The following is a 12,122-nucleotide window of genomic DNA, read 5'->3' as shown; positions in this document are numbered from 1 at the left end:
ATTTTGACCGAAAAATTGAAGATGCTCCGCGTTGCTGCGAAATTTGTGCCTCAGAACTCGTGAGTTTTTGGCCAAACACTCGATCAATGTTCTTCCCCCCCCCCTACTCACCTGACCTTGCTCCTTGCGATTTTTTCTTGTTCCCCAAACTCAAAAGACCCTTGAAAGGAAGAAGATTTGAGACGATTCTCGAGATTAAGGCAAATGCGACGAAGGAGCTGGAGGACATTACAAAAGAAGCGTACCAGGACTGTTTCAACAAGTGGAAACACCGTAGGGATAAGTGTGTGCGTTGGGGAGGAGAGTACTTTGAAGGAGTCCCAGACCTGTAACTTCTAAATAAAGTACATTTTGTTTTATGACGTCAGTTCGCGTATTTTTTGAACAGCCCTCGTACATATATTAAGCTGTTGAAAATGCTTATCATGTTTCATATTATAGTAACAAATCTTCTAGTTACGTATAAAAATATGCTATTAGATGAACGGTAAAGGACACGACAGGTCATTAATTACATCTCCCACTGTTGTTAACTCAAAGATAAATATGTCTGCAGACTCACCGGGTTTCGATACCCATTATGAGTAGAGCACAGATATCTCATTGTGTAGCTTTGTGCTTGATTTTAAAAACAACAACAAATGGGCCTGACGTGCCAGGTGGGTTAAGGTATGCGACTCGTAACCTGAGGGTCGCGAGTTCGCATCCCCGTCGCACCAAACCCGCGACCCTCAGATTACGAGTCGAACGCCTTAACACACCTGGCCATGCCGGGCCAAGTTTATAAAAGAAAACGTTAGTTACAAATTTTATATTTTGCTGAGTTTCTTATACTTAATCATAAAAACATCTTATATTCACGACTGAATAAAATTAAACTGTGTCTGACATATCACAATGTGTCAAAAGGTCAGACAAGGTCACTCAGAAAATATAACTTATATTCATCTTATATTGGTGGCCCGGCATGGCCAAGCGCGTAAGGCGTGCGACTCGTAATCTGAGGGTCGCGGGTTCGCGCCCGCGTCGCGCTAAACATGCTCGCCCTCCCAGCTGTGGGGGCGTTATAATGTTACGGTCAATCCCACTATTCGTTGGTAAAAGAGTAGCCCAAGAGTTGGCGGTGGGTGGTGATGACTAGCTGCCTTCCCTCTAGTCTTACACTGGTAAATTAGGGACGGCTAGCACAGATAGCCCTCGAGTAGCTTTGTGCGAAATTCCAAAACAAACAAACAATCTTATATTGGTGGGCCCGGCATAGCCAAGTGTGTTAAGGCGTTCGACTCGTAAACCATGTGTGATACTTAAGTCTATGATCTCACCTACATACAGTGCCTTACAAAAGTATTCACTCCTGCTGAAGCATTTAATAAATCTTCAAGACCAATTAATAATATCTATACTCTTTACAAAACTACAAACATATAGTTTATGAAACACTGACCTATACAAGTCAAGTTTAGTTTTTACGATAAACGGCCCGGCATGGCCAAGCGTGTCAAGGCGTGCGACTCGTAATCTGAGAGTCCGCATCCCCGTCGCGCCAAACATGTTCGCCCTTTCAGCCGTGGGGGCATTATAATGTTACGGTCAATCCCACTATTCGTTTATAAAAGAGTAGCCCAAGAATTGGCGGTGGGTGGTGATGACTAGCTGCCTTCCCTCTAGTCTTACACTGCAAAATTAGGGACGGCTAGCACAGATAGCCCTCGAGTAGCTTTGTGCGTAATTCAAAAAAATAAAATTTTACGATAAATAATACACCATGAATATAAGTTTCTAACAAGTACGTTTGAATATCTAATACAAGTTTCTATTTGTATTTATTATATAAAATTCATATTATATTATAGCCCAATATCACACACATACCAAGCATAATTAAACAGGTATTAAAAAACTTCAAGAATTTACACCCCAATGTAATCATAACTGCAATATATATACACTTGTTCTGTCATATTATTAGTCATATAGAATGAATCACTGTAAAATAAACATAAGGGTCATTTCCCAAAGTGATTTAACCTAATATGATCAAAGAAACTTTCTTCCTTTTAGAAAACTACAAACATATCATGCAGTTAAAATGTGTAATTAATTTAACTGCCCACCTGTCATACTGAACATCAGATATTGACCTTTACATTACCTCACCCCTACAACTTAAAACTGACATGTTTCACATTAATCAACTGTGCTATCATTAATATATATAATTCAAATTATAGACATGTCGGGTATCGCACGTAGTTAAACTATGGGCATCTTAATACATTTTTCCAGGGAAGGGCAAAGTAGTGTTAAATTGCGAATTTAATAAAAGATTCACATGCATATACTGAATGAATATAGAGATAAAAATGTTTCTCATTTTCCAGGAAGGGGTGAGTGCCCCCATGACTGAAGCATCTATTAACATATATTGAAGCTTTTAAGAACAAAAATCTGTCAATGTTCTTGGCAAAATATTCAATTTTCTTAGTTCTTATGATAAAAGTTAGGGTTTACAAGAAAAAAACGATTTTTTTTCACATTTTATAAATACAAACACTTATTGTTTGCCTTTACAGAATACACTTTAATAAAGCTGTACATAAGTTTGACAATGAAGAACGTATTTTTACTTCAATAAGCTTAACAGTCAGTAAAAATTAATTTATCTATTCATTTACTATACATAACAATACAGGAAGGTAAACGTGTGTTTTTGAGATTCTCAAGCTTTCTGTTTTAGTCTAGAATTTCCATATTTGTAGTTTAAAATTACTTCTCTTCACAAATATAATTTACCAAGATCTATACATGGGCTGTCTTTTTCAGGGTTTATTTGTTTAGATATGAAAAAAAAAAAAAAAATCAGCATCATCCATTTTGAAACTTGGGTTACGCTCTTCAAATTTACCTAGGGTGCAACTTTCACTGATAGTTCAAAGGTCTTTGAAATAAATCAGTGGTGTAGGGAGGGCAGTTGTTCCTGGGCAGCAGGCTTGAGTAAAACCCAATTAAAAACAGATTTACCCAGATTTTATCTGTTCTTATATGACTTAGTCTTATTAAAATGTTTTTGTTCTGCCTAACATCAAATATTATTATATCATCAGAAAAATTATGCTTAGGAAAATCCTTTGGTTTTAAATGTTAGATTGATTAAAATACCCTGACATCTTGTAACTCATAGCAATTTTAGGCCATCTTTTTCAAGCTGTAGACAGATTTTTGGCAATCCAAATGATTTTATATCAGACTTGTTTGTCATGAAATAATACAAGTCAGGAGAGTTGTGATGCATTTTTATATTAATGTAGGGTATAACATGCAACATACTATTATACAAACAAGAGATCTTAATTACTAATGATTCAAATTCATAAAAAAATAAACCATAACTTCCATATTTCTGGCAAGATATTTGTTATTACTTCCCATTGATTTTTTTTCCACCAGGTACCATTAATTTATTTTCATGACTAATTCCATGGCTCCTCATAGCTATTTCTATTGTTTTTTCATAAGACCTTTAGTATTGTATATAGAAGGTTTTATAAGAGATAAAGAACTGTGTCAGTTTTTGGGATGGCTAGCAGATATTCTGAAACTACCTACTGTGAATGGTCTAACCTAGCTATTTGTTAATTCTCAGTTCTAAATATTGATGTGGCTAGTTATTGGTTTGCCTGCCAGTTTCAGTTAAGGCCTTACTTATTTATAGGTACAAGGAATGTAATGGGGCATATGTAACAAGTATTCACAAATATTAAGTTTACCTAAATACTTCCAACTTAACCTCAGTGTTTTATTTTGGATAATGCATTAAGCTATAGTAACCATTACAAAGTAGGCTCACACAAAATAGTTGCTTTAGTGAAGAATTAATTTTATTTTAAAAAATACCCCCAACACATCACAAAATCCATTTCCTTCGGATTCAGTGCTTTTCTGTACTGTGTGTTACTGTTACTTATTCGACTCTCTTTCAAAGATCAGATAATCATGGCAATATGATGAGATACAGAAGCATGATAGTTAGGGTTGCCAAGTACGGTTAGAGAGTAAATTGTAAAGGGCGTATGAAGTTGGGACTTTTTAGGGAGCACCAAATTATGTTTTGCCCCAGAGTGCCAGACACCCTCACTATGCCACTGCAGTGATATTTAGGAATAACATACACTAAAACATATATGAATTATAGAATATTGGACTTGTATATTTTTACTCTATTATACTCTCCTACTGACATAAGGTCATTAGTGATGTAGCTCTCAATGATCCAAACCTAAGAATTGGCCTGCTCCATTGTTATTCAGCATTTGAATATAAATAAAACAATAAATAATATATTTCATTTGATATATAGTAACAAAGAAAGTTAATTGTAACAGTAAAAACTACATTATTCTCACCTAGACATTGAATATTTGTCAAATAATGTGTTAAATATAGTGATGTTATATTACTCTATTGTTGGAATAATAACTACCTTGAATACCACAGTGGGTGTTTTCTGTACATACTGTATTGTGAGAATGTGTTAAGATATAGTTGAAAATTAAATATCAGGCTACTTTCAAAGAATAATGGCAGGTAAATCACAGGTGAAACATAAAAATTTAATAATCTTCATATTTAGTACAACATAAACTTAGTGGGAGTGCTTAAATTCAGCAAAAATTTAGTATTTTATGTGTCCTCCTTTCCTTTAATAACTGCAGATAGTCTTTGAGGCATTGTTGCAACATGTTTAATAAGAGTGTTCTTTGGGAGTTTACTTCAAATGTCTCTAATACACTCCCATAAAGTTTCTTTGGAAGTAGTTTTTGATTCGTCAAAAAATCTATCAAATTGCATATCTACTGAATTGGGTTGAGATTGGGGTTCTCTGGGGAAGCCTTTGCATCATTTGAATGACTCTAGCAGATTTTTCTCAGCTAAGTAATTTATGCATGGGTTGGATGAGTGTTTGGGTCATTATCTTCTTGGTAGTAGAATCTTTTACTAATAATATGCAAATCACTGGATATACCATGACAGTACTTGTGCTTATCCATTCATTGATTTTGCAAATATCTCCAGTTGCTTCAACAGAAAAACACTCCCAAAACATCACACTGTTTTCCCCATGCTTCGTTATAGGTGTTATGCATTGAGCTAAGTATTTTTTACCTTTCTTCCACTGGAGGTACAATCTGCACTTTCAACCAGATATTTCAAATCTGTACTCATCCATCCATAACACCTTTTTCCAATCATCAACAGTCCAGCTTTTGTACTTTTTAGCAAATTTCAGTCTACTGACAATATTTGTTGATTGAGTTAAAGGGTTTTTTTATTTGCTACATGACCAGGTGTTCCTTTCTTATTGAGTCTTTTTTGATAATATAAATCTAGATGCTTTTATGTCATTTGATACATGGTTATTTATCTCATGCTTGAGATCAGTAGCAGTCTTCCTTTTGTCACAAAGGCTGCATAAATGAAGATATTTAACATCAGTATCATTGGGTTTAGATGTATCCTCTCCCATTTTAAAATTTACCTGTCTCAATCTTATGATTTAGTGTGTACTTGGCAATGTTTGGGGAGTAAGTATGCAGCAATTTATCACAGAAGGTAACCAGCATTACATAAAGCTTTTACATGAACTCTCTGCTGTACTGACAATTCTCTCTCCTTTTTGGGCCATGGCATTACAACTTAATACTTAGTGTTGAACATTGTTTTATCGAGGTTTTACTTGTGGAGTGCTGCTATTCAACTTGTCTCATCTAGCATACACCAGCTTCTTGCTCTGTAGTTAAGGCACTGCATGGGGTATGAAAGTTATTTGAGACCCTAAATTTGATCAGTATATTCATTCAAGTGGTGTGAGAGGTTCTGATAACATAAAAGGGTAAAGAGTTAAAAAAAAAGAAAAATATTTTTGTCTTATATGTGCCTGTTTTACACAAATTACCATTAGAATTGAATACTTTTATTGAAATCTTGTTAGTACACTCAGCCAACTTAAGTTTTATCATTATAAAAGTGTCAGAACAATCATCACAAAGAGTTCGAAGAAGTTTGGAGAGTATGGATACATATCAGCACAGTGGGCAGAACCATTTATAAACATAGCTACAGCACTAGGAGATAAATCCTTGATAATCTCCAATGCATGCCAGGGATCATTGGATCTATTGGGAAACACAACATTTGTCACTTTAAGATCTTTTTCACCATACATCATATTGGTACAACTGATACTCTCCAACATCAAATCCTTTGAATATTTTGGCCCAAATATATCATGCACATTTGAGTGAAAAACTTTTCCAGTTAAACCTATAGTAAAACAATGGGTGTCCAGAATTTGTAAATATCTTTTATTTCTAAATGCCCAACTGAACATGTGAGCACTGTGACACTCCTTTAATTATTGTACATATTTGTCACTACTGATATTCAAGGGTATCAGTGTTTTGAGCTATATTTTTTACATTTGCCTTTTAAAATGGAGTGTCATTTCAAAATGTGGCACTGCCTTTACTTTTTGTGGGAGTATTTAAAACTTATATTTATTTTCTGATAATTTTAAAAGCTTTTTTGTAACAATACTTTTATAAGATATCGTTTGTTTTCCTTCTTGTGTACATAGTTTGGTGTAAGTGGTCTCAGTTGCATTGCCCTACTAAGCCTAAACTAGTATATGAAACATACATATTTAAATACACAAGAATACTACTCCAGGGTTCTGTAATTTTAACTTGAAATTGTATTGTTTTTATGTGTAGATATAAATACAAGAAATATTGCTTCTGAAGTATGGAACAAATAGAAAGTAAGTGAAGATGATTAAAATTATTTTACAATTTGTTTTTTAATACTTTACAGTTTTTCATATCTATCTTTTTCATGTTGAATCTGAAAAACAACAGTAAATATTTAAAAATAGACTATATATATATACATATTATAACCATAATTTTTAAAGAAATAAAACTAAGAGAAATTTTACTTAAAATTACTAATAATTATTTTTAGTTAAAAATAAGGTAATTTAATAACTTGGCACTACTTTATGCAGATGTACACCTTGAGCCACATATAAAAATATAACAGTCACAGTAAACTTAGTGTACTGATGTGGTTCAATGTTGTATCAATTAGTGCCTCTACCATACTGGGGGCAGGAATGCTAACTTCAAGAGATAAGTTTCATCTCATTTACCCCAAAATATTAGTACCTTATTATCTTTTTATGTTTATCTTTTTCTTATTCTAACTTGAGAGAGCAGTCATTTTCCCACAACTGTCTGCAGGCTGTGAAGGGTGATATAGATGTGGAACGTTGTGCAATTGAGCACCCACATCTCGTTCTCTTAATTTCTAGTCTAATTGTGCATATTTCTTATGTGAGACTAGCCAATTGGAGGTTAAGACTGATAGACAAAGTATTCCCATCGCAGTGTGGGTCCTACTTCTTTATTCACCTCCAAAACCTAGGATACATTTTATAATCCCACGTTGTAGCTTGTACTCTAGAATCTTTTTGAAAAAATGCAGTGTATTTTGTTTAACTTTAATGTGTTTTGTTTTAGCATAAAAAGTTAAGGTTATAATATAATTAATCAGAGGTTGGGATTTGCTGTTTCTAATGTAGTCCCTCCCTCTTCATGATTTTGTTTACTAATTTAACTTCACTTAAATATATTTATTTAATTTTACTAATATATATGTTTGTTATAACCAAAACATACCAAAACCCAAATAAATAAATAAAAAATACTGAACTAATTTAAATGATCGCAGGGTACAAGCTATAATGTGGGATATAAAATGTACCTTAGGTTTATTGGACTAGCAATTAGTGCCTTTCTACCATAATGGGGGCTGGAATGCTAACTTCAAGAAGTAAGTTTATTTAACTTACCCCCAAATGATAGTACCTTATTTTTTAATTAATTTTTTTCTTCTTTACTTTGAAAAGTAGTCACCTTTCCACAACTGTCTGTAAGCAGTGAAGGGTGATATAGATGTGGGACATTGTGGGTTTGAGCACACACATCTCACTGTCCTAATTTTTATTTCTATAGCTACTCCTTTATTTCTTTACGTGAGAGTGGCAAATGGAGGTTAAGACTGACAGAAGGTGTATCCTTAACTCAATGTGGGTCCTACTTCCACCGACACCTCCAAAACCTCAGATACATTTTATATTGCACTAATTAAAAGGATCCCAGGGTACACCATTTTTTATTTTTGTTTCAGCTTGTTTTGGGTTATAACAAATTAATATAATTAGTCAGAGGTTTGGATTTGCTGTTTTTTAATGCAGTCCTTACTTTTGATTTTGTTTACTTAACTCTATTAATAAATTAATAATTTCTCTATAAATGTATATATATTTTAAAGTGTTGAAATAATGATTGTAAAACTTTGTATTTTGCAGTATACTGTTTACCTTCAAAAAGTTCAGTGATGTGTACTAAATTACTGCATTACCAACAAGTAAGTGTTGCAAGCTTTTGCAGAAACATTTGCACTATATAAAAGAAAAAATATCAGTTGTAACAGTTAATTAATGCCATATATCAGAGTTGTCCATCTTTAAACCAGTGGGGGACAGATTGTAACTTTTCAGTCCACTTACTGGCTTATACTGCTGATAACTTTCTGTACAACTGAATCAAAATGTGAGTGTAACAATACTGTAGAGTTTCGTTCAAAATAAAGTTATTTAATTATGTCAGTAAATGTTATTTTATAATTTAATTTTTTTAATATTTAAATTTTAATTTCTTATTTAAAAAGAAAGTATTAAGAAAAATATGTCTTCACTTATCTGCATCGTGTGATGCATTTGTGCTCTGAAATTTCCCTTCTGATGCCATATTTTTCCCACTATAAATTTCAGTGTTTGTTTGTTGTTAAGTGCAAAGTTAGACAAAGAGCTATTTGCATTTTGCCCACCACAGGTACCAACTGCAGCATCATACGTCTCCAGACTTACTGTTGAGCTACTAAGTGGGCTTTCAGAGTGCCCATTGCAATAAAACACTAACTATATGAATTTACAAATAGAAATAAGAAATTTAACCTCATACTTTCCTGATTTCTTGTGATATCAACAAAATTATAACATACACAACAGAAGCCAACCTTCTTGTCTGTGTTTTTATATTATTTGCTAAAAGTTCTTACAAGGCCAATGGAATGTTTACAACCAATAGAAAATACATTTTCTTCTATATAGAAATTTTAGGGAGCTGTCATTTTGATTTCCTGCATAAACCTCTAATTAGCAGAAGTATTTAGTTTTGTTAATTATAGTTCTTTGTTTCAAGGGATTACAGATTTTAAATATGTAATTATAACTTACTTATCAAGCTAGATAAAATTTTAGAAGTTTTGTAATATTTTTGCTTGTGTTCTGTAATGCAACTTTGAAAGCTACACGAAGTTATATTTGAACAATTTAATGAAAAAGTGAGGCCTGGTACAGTTACAACTTGCAACTCCAAAGATCATGTGAGTTACACTATGCTGAAAGTTTTTACAACAGATGGTTAAAAGGCTCTCAATGTGATTTACTGTTTCGATGAAGGATGATAATACAAGTAACGGCAATACAACAATAAAATGAAAAAAAAATAAAAATTAGAATTTAAAATATAAAAGAATATGTAAATCTTGTTGCAGAATGATTCATTCAGAAAAGAAGAAAGTACTGTTCATGCTTTAAACTTTAAATTTCACATTACATTGATGATTTAACTTCAGTTAGTGTTAGGGTAGAGAAGATAAGAGATAAAATACAAAGTTTTATCAAAAATAACAGGTAATCATTTTGGAGATTATAGAAGTTATACAAAACCATTAAAGATAAAAGGAGTGTTTTTATTCTTAGCAAGAAAACCATCATTTACTCAGACTGACTCAGTAAAAACTCCTTGAATTCATAGCCACACTTTCAGCAAAATTACTTTATTAAAAATCAACTTTTTTTGTATGACAGATTGTAAGCTTTACTAAAGCATGCCAAAATTTGAGAAAATACAGTTAGTTCAGTCGTAGTTAAAGTATATATAGTTTCATACTTCTAAGGTTGATGAAGTTGATCCTCTTTATACAAAAGTAAATACGTAAGAATCCTAGATTAAATATTTATATCCAGTTGCTGTAACATGTAAACATAAAATATCTGTTCTTTGTTCAAGGATCTCATGTCTATTGTGAGAGTAGAAGATATGTGAATAAAATACAAATAATACCTTTGTTTAAAATATGAAACAAATGTTTTTTATATTCTACAGATTTCCAATGCTGAAGGGTGAGATGTAGTATGCAGGACCCAAACACTTGCACATTTAGAAAATTTTAAATTCTTATTCTCATAAATTTGTTAAAATTTTTTTTACAAGTTTAGATTTTTCAATCTGAAATATAATCCTTGCCAGTGCAAGTCAACGACAATAATTAAAGTCTAGCATTTTTATTAAACTTTTGTTTTCTAGCATAAGAGGAAACTAAGTGATGAAGACATTGGCTATTACTACAAAAAGGCTTTGGAACTTACTCTCTTTGTCCTTCATCAAGCAAAGAAAAACATCTTTGAAACACTTTAAAAGCATCAAATTGTACATGTAAAACCTGATTTACAAAGCAGCTCTGTAATAATCAGTATTAACTAGTTTTTTATATTATTATAGCAAAGTTATATAAATGAATTCTATGTTGACTTGTAATAATATGCATATATTCTGTAAACCCATTTAGATTTAATGCTGTGTATTAATTTGTGTTAGTGAATTGGTCAATTATTAAATTATTTCACAAACTTGTTCCCATCTTCCATCTTCATTAGATAATTTTTGCTTGAAATATAAACATTTTTCTTCACTAAGATTTATCAAAACTGGTTTAATGAAATTTGCATAATTTTTTTTCTAAAAACTATATCATTAAGTTCACACACACGTAGATACATAGTGAACTGGGAATTATAATATTTGAAGAACATGCCAAAAGAAAAAAACAGATGGATAAGATGACTTAATGCATGGTCAATTACTTACTCTGCATCTGTTTACATTTGGAAAATCGTAAAATCAACTATGCCAATTCACTTCCTTTTTACTGACAATAATGCAATTAAAAGCATAGCAGAAGAAACAAGTTCATCAGAAGTAATATTTCTGCTGATCAACACACACACACATCTGGAGGTATGTTAGTTGAAGCAACATATTAGTTTTACTTTGTTTTAGAATACTTTTTAAGCTTTTCAGGTAAGCATTCCTACTGTTTTAGATATTCTATATAAATGATGCAGATAGTGATTAATGTTTTTATAAATTCTTATTTAAAAAGATTGAAGCCAAAATATGGAAAAATGTTATTTTCATAAGTTTATGTAAATCACTGCCATATCAAGTATGATCTGTTTATGCTATCTGTTCCATGTTATCTTCAGGTTACTTCAAGTGATGTTTATGGTGGAAAATCAACTTAAGTTCACATAGCCTCTTAAATATGTATGAAACATATAACACTGGATTAGTATATACCACTATATTAAAACTAAATGATATGTGTGTGTGTATATGTACATACATGTTCACCATATCAAATATCATACTTTTTGTACAAAATATTTTAATATCAGGTCATCCCTTAAGTAATGTCCAATTTTAGGTTCAGAAAAAGAGAAAGGATTTCAAACGCTTTTAATGTTACTCAATCAATATTTCATGTTCCATTATTATTAATTACTTCCTGCCAACAATTTACAAGCCTCTGAAAAGCCACTTCTATAAAATTCCTTGGGTTTGGAGGAAAAGAATGTTGAGAAAGTAGTTTTGACATCTTGATGTGTTCCAAGCTCTTTTCCATCAAGATAGTTCTGCAAATTTTGGAATAGATGACATATCAGATGGGACAAGGTCTGGAGAATAAGGAGGATGTGGAAGTTTTTCTCAGTCTAGCTCTTCAGTCTTTGCAGATGTGATCCTTGCTGTATGGGGCCGTGCATTATCTTGGTGTAACACAACACCTTTATGATTGATCAAAGCACACCTCTTTTCTTTCAGTGCAACATTCAAGTGCTCTTACTGTTGACAATAGAAGTCTGATGTAATTGTTAA

At 32.4% G+C, this 12,122-nt stretch overlaps 1 long non-coding RNA gene across 2 annotated transcripts; it reads left to right on the top strand.

Moving 5' to 3' along the window:
• Positions 1-2,587: 2,587 nt before the first annotated feature.
• Positions 2,588-10,805, top strand: LOC143238584 (uncharacterized). 2 transcript variants are annotated; one of them, XR_013020655.1, is made up of 4 exons: positions 2,588-2,696; positions 6,771-6,817; positions 8,429-8,487; positions 10,494-10,805. It is a non-coding gene; the product is annotated as an uncharacterized LOC143238584 (long non-coding RNA). The 2 variants fall into 2 exon arrangements; XR_013020656.1 differs by having other exon boundaries at positions 10,293-10,805.
• The last annotated feature ends 1,317 nt before the right edge of the window (positions 10,806-12,122 follow it).

The sequence above is a fragment of the Tachypleus tridentatus genome, chromosome 13 (assembly GCF_004210375.1).
Source record: "Tachypleus tridentatus isolate NWPU-2018 chromosome 13, ASM421037v1, whole genome shotgun sequence".
Classification (NCBI taxonomy): Eukaryota; Metazoa; Arthropoda; class Merostomata; order Xiphosura; family Limulidae; genus Tachypleus; species Tachypleus tridentatus.
This window is presented reverse-complemented; position numbering and strand designations above follow the sequence as displayed.